The 18,867-nt window shown below is 46.9% G+C and overlaps 1 long non-coding RNA gene across 1 annotated transcript; it reads left to right on the top strand.

Moving 5' to 3' along the window:
• Positions 1–15,331: 15,331 nt before the first annotated feature.
• LOC147986008 (uncharacterized) lies at positions 15,332–18,464 on the top strand. Its single transcript, XR_015615170.1, has 3 exons — positions 15,332–15,651; positions 16,754–16,828; positions 18,140–18,464. It is a non-coding gene; the product is annotated as an uncharacterized LOC147986008 (long non-coding RNA).
• The last annotated feature ends 403 nt before the right edge of the window (positions 18,465–18,867 follow it).

The raw sequence follows: 18,867 nt of genomic DNA, 5'->3' as shown, positions 1-18,867 counted from the left end.
TGGTGGTGGCGTGTGCCGTACTCCTGGACGTGAATGCTTGTTCTGGCCCATGCCACCCTACTACTCCCTACTACTTACTCCTACTATATAGTACTAGTATCGAGGATTCGAGGTGCTGGTTACATACAACGAACACATTAACATATGGCTACAGTAAAAACACTCGCCCGACGCGCGAAGCATCTGAAGCTAGTACAAATAGTGTACTACTATTGTTGATTGGCCTCATCCGATAACCTGTTGCAATGCACGTACAATTATGTATTTGGAAAATATTTTTTGCCTCGTCGCACCACTCACTCAGAGAAGCGACTCGAAAGCCATTCATAGATTTAGTAAGTTTATCACACGCATATCATTTTATTACATACAATAGGTCATCAACCCACATCGACAAGGAGGATACATTATAAATACTAAAGTTTTCACCACACAACAAATAACAAGCAATGAAATGAACTTCAACTCAACCATTCCTCGGCGTTGGAAACGCTTGCTTTGAACCACAAGTGATTCTCTGGGACGGGCCATCGATTGTCGATCTAGAAACCAACGCATGACTAATCATCGAGGCTGAAGCGGCCTACTATATCCCTACCAGGGTAGGGAACCACACAAATGTCCGAGGTATAGACACAGTTGCTTCTCATAAATGTGTCAACAATAGTTGGATCGCCTTTCACCATCATTAGATAGTTTTATCCAAGGAAGAGCGAGTTTTCTCCAAGACTATCAATTATGTACCAGGGAGAAGGAGTTGGCGCTAGCACACTAGTATCCATCCTGAATACCATGCAACGGGTGTTGGAATAGGTCTGGAGAGTGCGACCATGGGAGACACCTACTTCCTTACCAGTAACATCATCAGTGGACTGTATACACACAAGAAGAGGTGATCCATCAGAATTAGTTGCCAGGCGCCACAGAGTATATGGGCGCTGCTCGTCCTCATGCTCGTGATCATCACCATCATCATCTCCCCCTTGGTTATAAAAATGTTCAAGTATAGGTGGTGGGATGTTCATAGGACCTTGGAAACACAAGAAGAAGGTTAATTAGTAAAGGGAAACTTGCTAACCCGCATGCATGTGGATGAAACAATTATAATTATGATGGAAGACAAACGTACCGAAACTATGAGGATGCCATGCAGAAACAGTGCCACGAGTGGTGGCAACAAACACAAGGCGCTCGTATTGAATTGCATCACAGTACTCATCCGTGTATAGAAACTGATTTTTGAGCAATATCCATCGAGTGAAACCATCAAGGAAGGCAACAAGCTTGTCGAAGATAGCAACAACATCATAGTCGCTGTAATTCCAAGAGCGGTTGGGAACTCGACAAATTGCTATCTTCCGTAGAATACAGTCACCATGATCGTATTTGAACGTGCGTACATTACCGATGTGCTCAACCTCTAGGCAGTGTGCTGAGATTTTTGGAAGTGGAACCTGGTGACGAGTGTACACATTCACAAGTTCGCACTCGCAGTTGGACCCAATGTAAATAACCCAATCTCCATTTGCGCCTGCCCAAGCCTTTCCCTCAAGTGATGGCATCTTAACATCATACGTATCATTATCAAGCGGCATCAACTTGCACAGGGCGAGGCCTCCGTCGTGCCGGCGCCAGTCATCATCAGGGTCACGACGAAGAAGATAGGGGAGATCAAACTGCTCCTTGACTCTTGGGTTCTTTGTAATGATGTTATTAGTTGAGTCGAGAATGGGCTTGAACGAACCTGCCATGCTAGCCGAGGTGATGACGTCGCACCGATCAATGAGTTCCTCCACCACGTCATCTTTCAGATTGGGGCAAGAATAACGGGTCATTTCCGGCTTGTTCCCTCCATGGAGAAGACGATCGAACAATGGCAGAAGAAAGGGTGAAGGGCTGAAGGAAAATGGAGGAGGGAGAGGAAGAGCGTGCGACGGCAGTTCCAAATCGAGAGGTAAAGGTGAAGAGTCGGTGGACGGTTGCGAGTTTGCCATGGTTCACGAAGAGGCGCCCTGGCCTACACGTCCGTTCGGAAATACTCCTACTACTCGTCGTCGTCTCACTGATATGTTGGAACGGGACCACATGTCAACGAAACATGGTGTGTAATTTCTCGTGCAAAATGTGATCTGGCCGCGTTGGCCCGAGGTGCCGCATTAGTTATCGACCTTTATTTTTTTAATGGCGTGCCGATCAGTTTTAAAGCACGACTAACTGGCACTGTACACAGAGAAAATATAAACTACTCTACCACTACTCCACCTCCAGAACTAGTAGTATAAAAAAGATATATAGGCTGGAGCTTGAGCGCTTTCTTGCTAAGGGCTGCCCACTTGCTTCTCACACTACCACCCTCTCTCCAGATCTAAAAAAGACGGCCCCTCTCTCCCTCCTCACCGGTGGTCACAGATTCGCCGGGGAAGAAAAGGACGTGCAGCATTGACGCACTCGTCGTCGGCGAGCGAGGTCACACACTGACGACAAGGCCGTCCTCTCAGACCTAGTGCCCATGCGGGATGGCCTCCGTCCCCAAGCTCGCTGCCGTAGTGTGTGCGGAGGACGACGACCACGAGCGAAGCCACTTCCTGCCGACCCTCAGGTATGCTACCTCTTTTCGAACCATAACCTTGTTCTATTGCCCCATCTGCCACGTTGTTGCATGTGGATCTTTTTCCACTCCACCATCTTCCCAATTTGCTATCCTCTGCTCTGCTGGCCACGCAGACGAAAACCATAATTTGCACTATTAAAGGAAACCCTACTTCATGCAGACTAATCCATGTCTGGGTTGAATAAGGAAAGGAAGGGAGACTGTACTGTCCAAGAGAGTAGGCATCGAACCCGCATCTAGGTTGAAAGGGGGAAAATCAGTAGCTAAGGAACGAGTCTTGTGTCTCTTGGTTGAAGAAGGGTAGAAAGGCATGACAGCGCAATAGAGAATGACCAGGTCGATCGGTTTGTTGTCCTCGCATAGGAAAAAGGTGGCTAAAGAGAGCAAAAATGGGACGTAATCCACATATGCTGCCTGGATATTTGTTGCTCTGGGCAACCATACCTCCCTCACCACTCTGCGTCCATGGAGGTACATCGTACTGGTGCGCCCACTGTCCGAATGGGCCTCCCATGCTCTTATTGCCACTTTTTTTTGCTGTTAGTATAACGCCAGCAGTCAAGTCAAGCAATGCTACTGCTAAAGTGATGCCACATTTAACTAATGCCACTCTCAGTCTAATGCCACCGATAAATTTAAGCAATGCCAGCAGTCTAAGGCATTCTAATGCTGTTGCACAGCCAGTATACCAACGATGAAACTTGTTACTACCTTCAGATTTTTGCACTGTTAATGCTTATAGATTACATACCTCACTTTCATGAGATAAGTTAATTTTTTTGTACAGTGTCACAAAAATGCCAAGGCTCTATTGTCATTTTATTTTGGTTAAACTGCACAGACAATTATGAAGACAAGAGGAAAGGTCAAGAGTGGGCACCTCCTCCTCCGGCTGTTTTCTTGATTCGTTCGATCAAGTTTTTATGTTTGATCGATTATCAAGATTGGGATAGCAATTTTTAAGGTCCCCCCGAGTTCGAAATAATATTTACCTTGGAGGTACATGGTTTGCAATTTTTTTATACTGTCATTAGTTAATAATGCTAGTTACCTTTAGACTTTTGTATTTGATTTAATGCTCATGCAGAGCTAGTATACCAATGTTGAAACTTGTTACCTTTACATTTTGTATTGTTAATTCTTATAGAAACCTTCCAGTGCTAGCGTTTATTGAAATCTGTTCAGTAAAACCATTGTACTGTACCCTGTAATAAACTAACTACTCTACTGTTGCACTAGCCACTGGATTAGTGTATATTTGTAGTATTCGAATGGTGTTGCATTAGCGTATGGACATAAATAAAGTATGGAAAGCTTTCCCAGATATGGGCTCAAGAAAACTACTACCTGTTTTTCTAAATACTAGACGTTTGTGTACTTTAAATTGAACCACGAAAACATCTTATATTAAGGAACAAAGGGTGTAGAGTTCACTCAAATTATCCCGGTAAAGCTAGTCACACCTTTGTTAAAATTAATGTTAATTATGTTATCGGAGGAGGTCTGTATGTTTGTCTCTAATGCCTGTCGACTACATACCTGACATCATGATGTAATGTTAAGTCATTTCCTTTTGTACAGTGTCACTGAATTGTCAAGGCGGTGATGGCATTTTATTTTAGTAGAACTGCACAAAATTTGCTTAAAAGAAGAGGAAAGGTCAGGAATGACTCAGTTTTTCAGAAAAAACTATGTATGCCTTCCTGACATCAGCCGCTCTTGCTTTAATTATTCCTTCAAACATGTGGTTAGAAACAGTCTTGCTACCTTTTCCCATTATGAAATTGGAATGCTTATATTTGTGAGTCTATGCTTCAACTAGTGCCACTTTTAGAGTAATCACACTTTCAATATCTATGCAAACAGGGATGCTCGATTTTAGTGGAACTGCACAAAAAGTCCAACTAGTTCAACATTAGGAGCATGTTTTTTCCAAACCTTTATGTCCAATTGGTGGCACTATGAGCTGTTCATTACAAAGGTACATGGTTTGCTACTATCTTGCTACTCTTTTTGTACTGTCATTAGATAGTAATACTAGTGGTTTGCAGGTGAATTTATTGGCAGGGTGGATCTACATTGGAGGTGCAGGACAAGATTCAATGATTGGATGCTCAATTTCGGTTGTATTGATTTCACCTCTTCCATCACTGCGAACATGGATGTCATAGCCCTAGAGTACCTGAGTGAAATAGTTGCATCTGCACTCATGCATCATGTCTAAAATTTCTGAAAGTTGAATTCAGGTTTGTTGAAACCCTCAGAAACCAGTTCAAAAATAATCAACATTTAATTCTCATCAAATGAGTCCAAGGAAATGTTCCTGTTATCCTGTGAAAATATTGGTAAGAGGTAAAATTCAAACCAATATTTTTGGAGTCACAGAAATATTTATTTTGGGCATTTGAATTAAATCATAATGTATTTGAATTGGCTTTATTTCTTTTATAAAAGAAATACATGCCCAATAATTCTGGAAATTATTGTGGGGCTCTAGAATAATATCTCTAGTCCATACACTAATTTAAAGAAGCAAATAAATTTGTTTAGTACTCCTACTAAATCAAAACGAACAGAACAAAAATAGAAAACAGTAACAATTTCTTTTAAAAAAAGAGGCAGAGGAATTACCTGGGCCGGCCTACCTGGTCCAGCACTGTAGCTGGCAGCCCAGCCCAGCAGCGCAGCCCCTGTCGTCTTCTCCACCGCGCCAGGAGGACGAGCGCGTGGCCAGCGCACGCGAGCACGCGCCTAGGCCACCTCCTGCCTCCCTGCTTCCTCCCGCGGCTCCCTGGAGATGCCACACACCCCCCAGGCCCCTCTCACTCCCTCTCGTGCTCATCCCTTCCTCTGCCGCCCTTTCTCTCCCGCGACCGAACGCCACCGTCGCCGCCGCTCGCTGCCACCACGTCTACCAGCCGCCCCTCGCCCCGTGACCGTGACCAGAAGCTCCGCCATCGATCACCACGCTCCCAAGCCGAAGGAAAGAACCCGGAGGGCTCTGCTTCATCGCTAGCGTCCTCGTCTTCCTCCTCGGCCGCCATGGATCTTCGCCGACGATTCTTCGCCGTCTCCGCCTCCCCGAGCTCGCCGTCTGCTTCTTCCAAACCGCTGTGAGCTGACGTATCGAATCCCCCATCTCTCCTGCTCTCTCGTGCCCTCTATCTTCCTTGCCCGCACGAGCCGAAGCTCGCCGTCACACGGCCTTGTCGCCGTCGTAGCCTGAGCTGGAACCAATAGGGCCTGAGGACGCTACCGTCCTCCTTGCGCTCCTAGATGGCCGTAGAAAGCTTCAGCTTGCTCGCCCGTGCTCCGTAGCTTCCTCCCCGTTGAGCCCGTGTGTGCGCCGCCGCGCGAGGTCGTCGCCGGCATCGTTTCCGGCTACCCCGCGCCCTTCTGCCACTTTCAGTGGATGCGCGCGAGTGCGCTCTCCCGCCTGGTGAGCTCGGGTGGTCCTCCCGCGGCCTCGTGAGCAGACACCGCCGCGGTTACAGGTCGCCGGCGTTGAACTCCGGCAATGCCGATGTGGCACCGTCATTAGCACCTAACCACCTGCTAATAACCCCGCTAACCAACCACACAGCCACTGACATGTGGGCCCCACACCCTAATTAACCCCGGGTTCTCTGTCATATGGATGCTAGCGACACTATCATATACGTGAGCCAAAAGGTGCAAACGGTCCCAGGCCATGGTAAGGCGACACCCGTGGGAATACCGTGCGTGAGGCCGCAAAGTGATATGAGGTGTTACCGGCTAGATCGATGTGACTTGGAATCGGGGTCCTGACAGCTTTGGTATCAGAGCCTGACTGCCTGTAGGATTACCAAGCCAAACTGGCCGAAGTCGAGTCTAGAAATGCTTTAGTTATGTTAGGGAATTGATTGTGGAAGGGAACATAAGGCTCTTTTTACTCCTTTACCCTATGCCCTTCTGATCCGAGTCAACCTCTTATTTTCTACGGGGATTAAGAACTAGGCCTTCTCATCTATCTATCAGGATGACGTGTTACTATTCCATAGACTTATAGAATTGATAGTTTCAAGCCTCAGTTCGTTCCTACTACTTCCGTATGTTGACAGTTGATCTCGGAACCTTGATATTGTGTTGTTGAGTGGTTATGCCACCATTTTGCAGGATGTCTCAAATCTTTTGAGCATTTACAACCGTTATGCTGTCCGAGTCATCCCAGGTCTCTAACTAGTCTGATGCATTTGCAAATCCATTCTTCCCGTTTCCGATGTCCTTTTGGGCCAGATTAAGCACACTAACGGTCTGTTGAGGTACTCTACTACCTCGACATATATGTTGGAGCTATTATTATGTGGCGCCCGGATAATTAAGCTACAACAACCCTCTGCTAATGATGCCACGTCACTTCAATTACTGTTGCTAATCTCGAGGTAGTTCGAAACCGATTCAAATTGAAATTCAAAATCCATCAAACAATAAAGGTTTTCAATTATTAAAACTAAAAGGTTTGGAGTGAACCAAATATTGCATAGGGAATTATGGTAGGGGAACCATACCTTTATAAAATGCTTAAATACTCTCCGATGAATAAAACAACAACATAAACAATTTAATAAATGCCTTTTATTATTTATAAAATGTTAAGCTATTTTGTTTCGGGTTTGAAATTTTTGTAGCTGAGGTATAGTTAGTGATACTAAATTAGGTTTGACTTTTGTGTTTTTATAAAACTAAAATTAGATGAAACTAGAAAATAGAACAGAAAAGAAAAATAAGTAAAAAGTAAAAAAAAGAAAAAAAAAGAAAGGAGAAAACCCTCCCCTCCCCGCCGCTCGAAGCAACCCCTCCCTCCGTCTAACTCGCCGGACCGCCCCACTTCGCCCCCGATGCCTGCACCCGATTCCACGCCGCCCCGCGCCCCCGACGCCGGCGCCCGTCCCCGGCGTTGTCCCGCCCCGACACGGTCGCTACCGTCCTCGCCCGGAGCCGTCGTCGACCACCACCTCGCCGCCCGTCCTCCTCCTCCTCGACCGGCCTCCTCACGCCTCGTCGCCCCCTTTCCCCGTCAACGACGGTGAGGCACGGCCCCGTTCGCCTCTGCCCCCTCTCTGCCCTCGCACACGCGACCACTGCGCGCTGTGCGCCGCCACCCCTGCATCCTGGTCGCACCCAGGACCACCATGGCCGCGTCGTCGCTCGTCTACGCCTCACTGCTATCGAACCCGCATCGCCCCGCCACCCGACGTTGTCGCCGGCGCCCATTCCGGCCTCTTCCAGCCACCATGGACCGCACCACCGGACGCGGCCTCGCGTGCATGTTCAATGGAGCCAAAGAACGCCCGATTTGGTGCATCATACGAGAAACCCGGGCTCGCCGGAGTTGTCGTCGTCGTTCGGACTCGCCGGAGAGCTCCAGTGGTCGGCGTCCTACGTGGCTACCACCTGGCGCTGCGGGCCCCGCCTTTGTGCCACAGCCACTGGGACCCAATGGGCCTAGTTGACCCGGTCAACCACTGACGTGGCATGCCCGTGTCGCTAACATGCGGGCCCCGCTATTTAAAATGTTACAAAAATAAATAAAATTGTTAATTAGAAAGTTAATTGAACTATTAGTTAAAATTATTAATTAGTTAGACACTGACAGTGGGTCCCGCTAGATAAATAGATTATTTAGTTAACCTAATCTTCTGTTAATTAGTCCAGCCTATGACAGGTGGGTCCCACCTGCCAGGGTTGACTGGTCAACAGGTTAGTTGACTTGCTGATGTCATGGTGATGTCATAATGACGTCATCAGTCACTATTCTGGATAATGTTGAATTAAAATATTTAAATAAATGCTAAAAATGATTTAATCTTTTAAAATCAATATAAAATAAACCGTAGCTCGGATGGAAAAACTTTGTACATGAAAGTTGCTCAGAACGACGAGACAAATCCGGATACGCAATCCGTTCGTCCGTCAAATGTCCCTAGCATAGCGAACATGCAACTTTCCCTCTCCGGTTCATCTGCCCGAAAACACGAAACAATGGGAATACTTTCCCGTATGTTTCCCCCCTTCGCCGGTATCGCCTATCCCTACGTTAGGTCACCCCTAGCACAACGCATTGCTGCGTCTTGCTTTGTGTTACATTTGATTGCTCTGTTATTTATTGTGTTCCCCTTCGTTACTCCTTTTCGGTAGACTCCGAGACCGTTGTCGATGTCCGTGTGTTCGACTACATCGAAGATGACCCCTCCTTCTTGCCAGAGCAACCAGGCAAGCCCCCCCCTTTGATCACCAGATATCGCCTATTCTTCTCTCTACTGCTTGCATTAGAGTAGTGTAGCATGTTACTGCTTTCCGTTATCCTATCCTGATGCATAGCCTGTCCTTGCTACTACTGTTGTTACCTTTACCTACAATCCTAAATGCTTAGTATAGGATGCTAGTGTTCCATCAGTGGCCCTACACTCTTGTCCGTCTGCCATGCTATACTACTGGGCCGTGATCACTTCGGGAGGTGATCACGGGCATATACTATATACTTTACACTGTTACATTACTGGTCATACTATTTGGAGATGGGGGCTGAAGGGGCAGGTGGCTCCATCCAGGTAGTGGTGGGCCTGAGTTCCCGACGGCCCCCGACTGTTACTTTGAGGCGAAGCGATAGGGCAGGTTGAGACCACCTAGGAGAGAGGTGGGCCTGGCCCTGGTCGGCGTTCGCGAATACTTAACACGCTTAACGAGATCTTGGTATTTGATTTGAGTCTGGCTACTGCCCTATACGCACTAACCATCTACGCGGGGACAGTTATGTGCACTCGACGTCGTGGTATCAGCCGAAGCCTTTGTGACGTCAGCGACTGAGCGGCGCGCGCCGGGTTGGACCGCGTAACGCAACTTCCTTTGTAATGGAGGTTGCTAGGTTTGCTCACCGACCGCGTACGCAACGTGCAGGTGTGCAATGGGCGATGGGCCCAGACCCCTGCGCCATAGGATTTAGACCGGCGTGCTGACCTCTCTGTTGTGCCTAGGTAGGGCTCCGATGTGTTGATCTTCTGAGGCCGGGCATGACCCAGAAAAGTGTGTCCGGCCAAATGGGATCGAGCGTGTTGGGTTATGTGGTGCACCCCTCCAGGGAAGTTAATCTATTCGAATAGTCGTGATCTTCGGTAATAGGACGACTTGGAGTTGTACCTTGACCTTATGACAACTAGAACCGGATACTTAATAAAACACACCCTTCCAAGTGCCAGATACAACCGGTGATCGCTCTCTAGCAGGGCGACGAGGAAAGGATCGCCGGGTAGGATTATGCTATGCGATGCTACTTGGAGGACTTCAGTCTACTCTCTTCTACATGCTGCAAGACGGAGGCTGCCAGAAGCGTAGTCTTCGACATGACTAGCTATCCCCCTCTTATTCTGGCATTCTGCAGTTCAGTCCACATATGATACCCTTATTCCATTTGATACCAATGCATACATGTGTAGTGTAGCTCCTTGCTTGTGAGTACTTTGGATGAGTACTCACGGTTGCTTTTCTCCCCCTTTTCCCCTTTCCCCTTTCCTATATCCGATTGCTGCAACCAGACGTTGGAGTCCAGGAGCCAGACGCCACCGTTGATGACGACTACTACTACTCGGGAGGTGCCTACTACTACATGCAGCCCGCTGACGACGACCAGGAGTAGTTTAGGAGGATCCCAGGCAGGAGGCCTGCGCCTCTTTCGATCCGTATCCCAGTTTATGCTAGCCTTCTTAAGGCATACTTGTTTATCTTATGTTTGTACTCAGATATTGTTGCTTCCGCTGACTAGTCTATGATCGAGCTCTTGTATTCGAGCCCTCGAGGCCCCTGGCTTGTAATATGATGCTTGTATGACTTATTTTATTTGTAGAGTTGTGTTGTGATATCTTCCCGTGAGTCCCTGATCTTGATCGTACACGTTTGCGTGTATGATTAGTGTACGATTGAATCGGGGGCGTCACAAGTTGGTATCAGAGCCGACTGCCTGTAGGAATCCCCTTCCACACTCCTTGGCCGAAGTTGAGTCTAGTCGATGAAAATTGTTTTACTAACTTGGCTGTGCGGCCCCTAGGCCCACGTCACCATCGGGTGGTATTAGGATCTTTTATTCCTCGACCTATACTCTGGGACTCTGATCTCTCTTCTATTCAGGTTAAATGATTTTACTAAATCTGACTCTAGGTTCTCATAACTACTTCCTCCCGGAGAGCCCCCTATTACAATGTTCACCTGCTGCACCAGAAGGTTGCGAATATGCTATTCGTTGTTTCCCCGAGACGCTTGTGCCGACCGCTTTTGCAAATCCCTACCACTATTATCTGTATGGATAACTGAACACACTTGCCTACATTCAATCCCATTGATCTTGTTATTACAAGATGCCCTGAACTGCTCTCCGTTGTTCCGAGAATCCTTTGAGCCTACTGCCTTGCAGTTCCTTGCCACCTGAATTCCAATGTGGATAATTCCTCGCTCTTACCGAGTATCCGCTCATCCCATTTGATTCAAGTATTTCATAGAAGTCTTCAAAAAACCATTCGATCTTTCGAAAATCCTCATCCGACTATTACTCTTGAAGTTCTTGCTTGCTTGCATTATGATTATTCTCATAGGTCTGGTAGTATTATTGGCATCCTTAGTCATTATAAGTTTGAGTCTGTTGAATCAATATGTTGCGAATGCTCGCATTCCTTAATCAGATCCTTCGTTTTGTCCTTCTAGCTCAGACGACATTTTAAACATGAGCTGGATCTCGACCAATCAAATTGCCATCGATTGTACCCCTAAGACTATTCAACTTATCCGTCCTTAATCAGAGCGTTTGCTTCTGATGCATTGGTTTGGAAATCATAATTCCTTTACATTTGAGCTTTGAGTTAGTCAGTTGTTTCTATAGTCTGATCTCCTTGCATTCTTCCTTTCTCTGGTTGAGTACCGATGCTCACATTAGATCCCTTATGGACCACCAGAACCTTTGTTGGATTTTACCCGACAACGGCCTGTATATTCAATCACTTCAAAAGGTCTTTCCCCGATACATAATGCCATTGGTAAATCCCATTCCTTGATTTGGACAACCATGCTCCGCTTTCGAGCTAGTGATATTTACTATTGAAGCTTGTGGTATATGTTTCCGCAATGCCCCGATGGGTTGAACCTATGCCTTCCTTAATATGTGTGAACTCGAATGTTTTCACGAGTTATACTCTTCTGGTATTTTGCTAGATAAAATTTCAACACTACAACTTCATCGAACGCGAGAAGTGAATGGAAGGTTATACATTGAAGAACTGGGAGTCGACCTTGAACTTGTGTTCATGCCCATGGACACGATGTAGATCCTATCATGGAAGCTTCTTGTAAATAACTGTTTCCTTGATATAATATTATCTAGTATCTGTGAATTGATTCTTTGCAATCGTGGTTTCGACCATATTGTCTTTCTTTGATCCCATTTCTCGGATGAGTAAAATACTTGGCTTCTCAGATCAGTACACCTGCCCAACCTCTATTTTGATCTACCTTCGAGTATTACCCCCTGGTATCTTGAGGATTTCACCCCATTGCACTACATGTTATGAATTTCTGATGAAGTAGTAGCTTTCCCCGTAATAGTTCGTCCACGGGTTCTGGGTTGTCGTCAACCGAGAACACGGATTAGTGAATCGAATCAACACTATGCTTCAATACTCCTAGTAATTTGTTGTTGAGACGTTTAATACTCCATCACGTCACTCCTAGCCTGATCGGCTATATCAGTATCATGCTGATTTTAACTATGCTACCTGGTCCTTATTCCTGGAGCACCACTTTCAGCGATGAGCTAAGCTTACGTCGATCTTCCTTGTCTTATCGTTTCACCTCGAACAGCAAGCTTGATTCCGAGTTGGTGTCCTATCCGTGGTTCCAATAATCTTTTGCTGCATTAGTCCTGTTGCTTGATGTAGCCGTTGTTCAATTGCTTCTTCGTGGAGTCTTTCAACAAAATTTGTCAGGATCATCATCAGCATTCTGAGCTCTTCCAGGATATCAATTGAATTCATGATGAGAAATACCATCCTTGCCCTCGATGATTTGTGCTGTCATTGACCACTTTATTGCCTTCCCTCCAACACAAACTTGTTCTTGATTTGTGTTATACCTTGATCTCCTTGTTGTCCAACTTATGTTATGTTCTACCTTGGAGTATTACCATCCTTTATGTCAAGAATGTCGTTAGAATTTCACCACCTCTTAAGAATTCTTGATACAGGTGATACTTCTGGCCATATCCCTTCATTCCTTGGTCCCCGTTTTGTTTCTAACCGGAAAACCGACAATTGAACTATGATGTGCCACTTCAAAAGTTCTAGCAACCCTATTGCTTTGAAGTTAATGGTCGATATTTCATTCTTAGACCATTGGTTATCGAATCACCATTCTAACATTGATCGTACTACCTAAGCCCATATTTGGGGTGCACTTTTCAACCAATGTTTAATTGTGTATGTTTTCCTCGAGCATACCTCATTATATCATTTGATCCGAAAATTGTTATCTCCTTGTTCACATAACTGTGGAAATCCATCTTTTGTTAATCTTGATAAATTGTCATTGAGTCCATCAGCCACATCCTCATCCTGTCCTTGGTTTAATGATGAACTATTGTTTCGGAACTCGCTTCCATAGTTCATTTGCCCGAGAATCTTATAATGTCATCTCGTCAATTGCGTTGCACCTTTTCTTTCTCAGGCATCCTGAGTCTGAGGCATCCTGACACCAATCAGATTTGAATCTCGGTCAGATATGTTGGTTGGAACGTTTTTCAAGAGTTATAACCTTAGACTTTATATGACCCGGTAAGGTGTTGTCATGCCTAGCACGCCTGGCCGGAGGCCCTATTGTTATGGATTCCTTTTCAGCAAGGTTATCCATTCTTCCATGAGGAAATTGTAAATCTTATTCTACAAGTTATTCCTGATGGATCATTTGTGTTTCCAAAGTCCGACCTTGCTTGAACACCATGTCAATGCTATTACGGAGCATGTCTGTGGTACTCCGATTTTCAATAAGAGCATTGAAAGCACAATGCTAAGTTTTCTATATCCATTATCCAAACACCGTTGTATGGGTAATGCCATGAAAATTCCTCTCCCATTACCTAAATGGTTTCCTACATTATATTCTGCCATGGATACCATATTCGGCTTGTCCTTGGGAAGGATATACCCCTGAAATGTGTGTTTAAACACATTTTCCTTTCCATTGTTTTGTTTAATCTGATGGTCACATTTTCCTTTTCATTGTTCTGTTTAACCTTTCTTGTGGTCTATATGAAATAAGCAGTAATATTCTCCTGCTTTTGTAAACACCTCGTTGTACAATTCGTTTAGAAAGACCATGTTACTATTGTTGATGACATTCTAGTAACCACCGATGGACGAGAACTTTGCCTACTGGTCCACTCGTTCAACGAGCAGAAAAATGGTTCTCTTCGTCCCTCGCCCTTGTTACCGATGTTGTTGCCAACATGACCGACAGACTATCCTCTGACATGCCTTGCTTACATGATCGTGCAAGATGTCACCGATCTTCCTATTTTTAACCACATGGTGAGCCCATAACCCACAGTTCCTCAAGATCGAGACCTGACCCTCCTGTACACACCAGTTCCTAAAGGTTATTCCTCATGCTTGGCTTCGTAGGTAATTCGTGAGCCACCTTCCTACTGCTCTATTCTGGTATCAGACGCAATGCTTACTCTCGCCGCTCTGAACCCCTTTCTCACTCTGGTTCAGACTTTGAGCAGCTATCTATCCGCTTGGACCCTCTCATTGTACCTTCGTATCGTACTCTCGATGTATTTTATATGTTCAACTCGAGAGATAATCTTATGCTCATTCATGGGTTAACCCCAGATTGTTTCCCTCGTAAGCATGCTGTCGTAGCCGAGCTGCCCCTTACCTATTCGTAAGTACGTTGGAGTTCCTGAAGAAAAGGATGATGACTTCCTCATGATGACCTGAAGCAGAGGAATGAAGACATCGATGTAATGGATCAACCTCTCCGAGAAGAGCAACCAAGACCGAGAAGACTCGATACAATTTCGTAGCCACATCTTTCCCTTACTCCCCTCTTAAATCTCGGGACGAGATTTCTTGTAGTGGAAGAGAATTGTGACGCCCGGATAATTAAGCTACAGCAACCCTCTGCTAATGATGCCACATCACTTCAATTACTGTTGCTAATCTCGAGGTAGTTCGAAACCGATTCAAATTGAAATTCAAAATCCATCAAACAATAAAGGTTTTCAATTATTAAAACTAAAAGGTTCGGAGTGAACCAAGTATTTCATAGGTAATTATGGTAGGGGAACCATACCTTTATAAAATGCTTAAATACTCTCCGATGAATAAAACAACAACATAACCAATTTAATAAATGCCTTTTATTATTTATAAAATGTTAGGCTATTTTGTTTCGGGTTTGAAATTTTTGTAGCTGAGGTATATTTAGTGATACTAAATTAGGTTCGACTTTTGTGTTTTTATAAAACTAAAATTAGATGAAACTAGAAAATAGAACAGAAAAGAAAAATAAGTAAAAAGTAAAAAAAAAGAAAAAAAAGAAAGGAGAAAACCTTCCCCTCCCCGATGGGCCTTGGCCCAGCTGGCCACACCTAGCCAGGCCAGTCCACCCGGCCCAGGCTGCCCTCCCTTATCCCCCCACCCTCACCAAACCCTAGGGCCCGACCACCCACTCCCCCCCGATCTGGATCGGGGGGCAACGACGCCCCTCGCCGCTTGTCCGACCCCGTCGTGCCGCCGCCGCTCGAAGCAACCCCTCCCTCCGTCTACCTCGCCGGACCGCCCCACTTCGCCCTCGATGCCTGCACCCGATCCCACGCCGCCCCGCGCCCCCGACGCCGGCGCCCGTCCCCGGCGTCGTCCCGCCCCGACACGGTCGCTCCCGTCCTCGCCCGCAGCCGTCATCGACCACCACCTCACCGCCCGTCCTCCTCCTCGACCGGCCTCCTCACGCCTCCTCGCCCCCTCTCCCCGTCAACGACGGTGAGGCCCGGCCCCGTTCGCCTCTGCCCCCTCTCCGCCCTCGCACACGCGACCACTGCGCGCTGCGCGCCGCCACCCCCGCGTCCTGGTCGCACCCAGGACCACCACGGCCGCGTCGTCGCCCGTCTACGCCTCACTGCTGTCGAACCCGCATCGCCCCGCCGCCCGACGTTGTCGCCGGTGCCCATTCCGGCCTCTTCCAGCCACCATGGACCGCACCACCGGACGCGGCCTCGCGTGCACGTTCAATGGAGCCAAAGAACGCCCGATTTGGTGCACCGTACGAGAAACCCGGGCTCGCCGGAGTTGTCGCCGTCGTTCGGACTCGCCGGAGAGCTCCAGTGGTCGGCGTCCTACGTGGCTACCACCTGGCGCTGCGGGCCCCGCCTTTGTGCCACTGCCACTGGGACCCAATGGGCCCAGTTGACCCGGTCAACCACTGACGTGGCATGCCCGTGTCGCTGACATGCAGGCCCCGCCGTTTAAAATGTTACAAATATAAATAAAACTGTTAATTAGAAAGTTAATTGAACTGTTAGTTAAAATTATTAATTAGTTAGACACTGACAGTGGGTCCCACTAGATAAATAGATTATTTAGTTAACCTAATCTTTTGTTAATTAGTCCAGCCTATGACAGGTGGGTCCCACCTGCCAGGGTTGACCGGTCAACAGGTCAGTTGACCTGCTGATGTCATAATGACGTCATCAGTCACTATTCTGGATAATGTTGAATTAAAATATTTAAATAAATGCTAAAAATGATTTAATCTTTTAAAATCAATATAAAATAAATCGTAGCTCGGATGGGAAAACTTTGTACATTAAAGTTGCTCAGAACGACGAGACGAATCCGGATACGCAATCCGTTCATCCGTCACACGTCCCTAGTATAGCAAACACGCAACTTTCCCTCTCCGTTTCATGTGCCCGAAAACGCGAAACAATGGGAATACTTTCCCGGATGTTTCCCCCCTTCGCCGGTATCGCCTATCCCTACGTTAGGTCACCCCTAGCACAACGTATTGCCGCGTCTTGCTTTGTGTTACATTTGATTGCTCTGTTATTTATTGTGTTCCCCCTTCGTTACTCCTTTTCGGTAGACTCCGAGACCGCTGTCGATGTCCGTGTGTTCGACTACATCGAAGATGACCCCTCCTTCTTGCCAGAGCAACCAGGCAAGCCCCCCCTTTGATCACCAGATATCGCCTATTCTTCTCTCTACTGCTTGCATTAGAGTAGTGTAGCATGTTACTGCTTTTCGTTACCCTATCCTGATGCATAGCCTGTCCTTACTACTATTGTTGTTACCTTTACCTGCAATCCTAAATGCTTAGTATAGGATGCTAGTGTACCACTCAGTGGCCCTACACTCTTGTTCGTCTGCCATGCTATACTACTGGGCCGTGATCACTTCGGGAGGTGATCACGGGCATATACTATATACTTTACACTGTTACATTACTGGTGATACTGTTTGGAGATGGGGGCTGAAGGGGCAGGTGGCTCCATCCAGGTAGTGGTGGGCCTGAGTTCCCGACGGCCCTCGACTGTTACTTTGAGGCGAAGCGACAGGGCAGGTTGAGACCACCTAGGAGAGAGGTGCGCCTGGCCCTGGTCGGCGTTCGTGAATACTTAACACGCTTAACGAGATCTTGGTATTTGATCTGAGTCTGGCTACTGGCCTATACGCACTAACCATCTACGCGGGGACAGTTATGGGCACTCGACGTCGTGGTATCAGCCGAAGCCTTCGTGACGTCAGCGACTGAGCGGCGCGCGCCGGGTTGGACCGCGTAACGCAACTTCCTTTGTAATGGAGGTTGCTAGGTTTGCCCACCGGCCGCGTACGCAACGTGCAGGTGTGCAATGGGCGATGGGCCCAGACCCCTGCGCCATAGGATTTAGACCGGTGTGCTGACCTCTCTGTTGTGCCTAGGTAGGGCTGCGACGTGTTGATCTTCCGAGGCCGGGCATGACCCAGAAAAGTGTGTCCGGCCAAATGGGATCGAGCTTGTTGGGTTATGTGGTGCACCCCTACAGGGAAGTTAATCTATTCGAATAGTCGTGATCTTCGGTAACATGACGACTTGGAGTTGTACCTTGACCTTATGACAACTAGAACCGGATACTTAATAAAACACACCCTTCCAAGTGCCAGATACAACCGGTGATCGCTCTCTAACAGGGCGACGAGGAGAGGATCGCCGGGTAGGATTATGCTATGCGATGCTACTTGGAGGACTTCAGTCTACTCTCTTCTACATGCTGCAGACGGAGGCTGCCAGAAGCGTAGTCTTCGACAGGACTAGCTATCCCCCTCTTATTCTGGCATTCTGCAGTTCAGTCCACATATGATACCCTTATTTCATTTGATACCAATGCATACATATGTAGTGTAGCTCCTTGCTTGCGAGTACTTTGGATGAGTACTCACGGTTGCTTTTCTCCCCCCTTTCCCCTTTCCTATATCCGATTGCTGCAACCAGACGTTGGAGTCCAGGAGCCAGACGCCACCATTGATGACGACTACTACTACTCGGGAGGTGCCTACTACTACGTGCAGCGCGCTGACGACGACCAGGAGTAGTTTAGGAGGATCCCAGGCAGGAGGCCTGCGCCTCTTTCGATCCGTATCCCAGTTTATGCTAGCCTTCTTAAGGCATACTTGTTTATCTTATGTTTGTACTCATATATTGTTGCTTCCGCTGACTCGTCTATGATCGAGCTCTTGTATTCGAGCCCTCGAGGCCCCTGGCTTGTAATATGATGCTTGTATGACTTATTTCATTTGTAGAGTTGTGTTGTGATATCTTCCCGTGAGTCCCTGATCTTGATCGTACACGTTTGCGTGTATGATTAGTGTACGATTGAATCGGGGGCGTCACATATTATGACCCTAGGTGTTTTAGGGAGTCACCTAGTAATTTAGCAATGCTTTCGTATCCCCAGTGTGATGATTCTGGCCATCATTCTTGAAAGCATCCCGTGATGCCATGTAGTGGTAGGTATTTTATTCATGGGTTCTTGAACCCGAGATTCACCCTACTTACCTCATGTTGATAGTGTTTGATAGTTCCTTTTAGGATATTAGTAACCTTTGCGATAGTCCTCGAGGTCCGTGGTACAACGTTCTTCCAATACCATGAACCAATATGGCAGGAGTTCTCTTGAACCAAAATATTACAATCAGAGTACTCTTGAGGAGTTCTCCATT

This window comes from Triticum urartu, chromosome 2A, assembly GCF_056163025.1.
Source record: "Triticum urartu cultivar PI428250 chromosome 2A, HENAU_Tu73, whole genome shotgun sequence".
NCBI classification, from domain to species: domain Eukaryota; kingdom Viridiplantae; phylum Streptophyta; class Magnoliopsida; order Poales; family Poaceae; genus Triticum; species Triticum urartu.
This window is presented reverse-complemented; position numbering and strand designations above follow the sequence as displayed.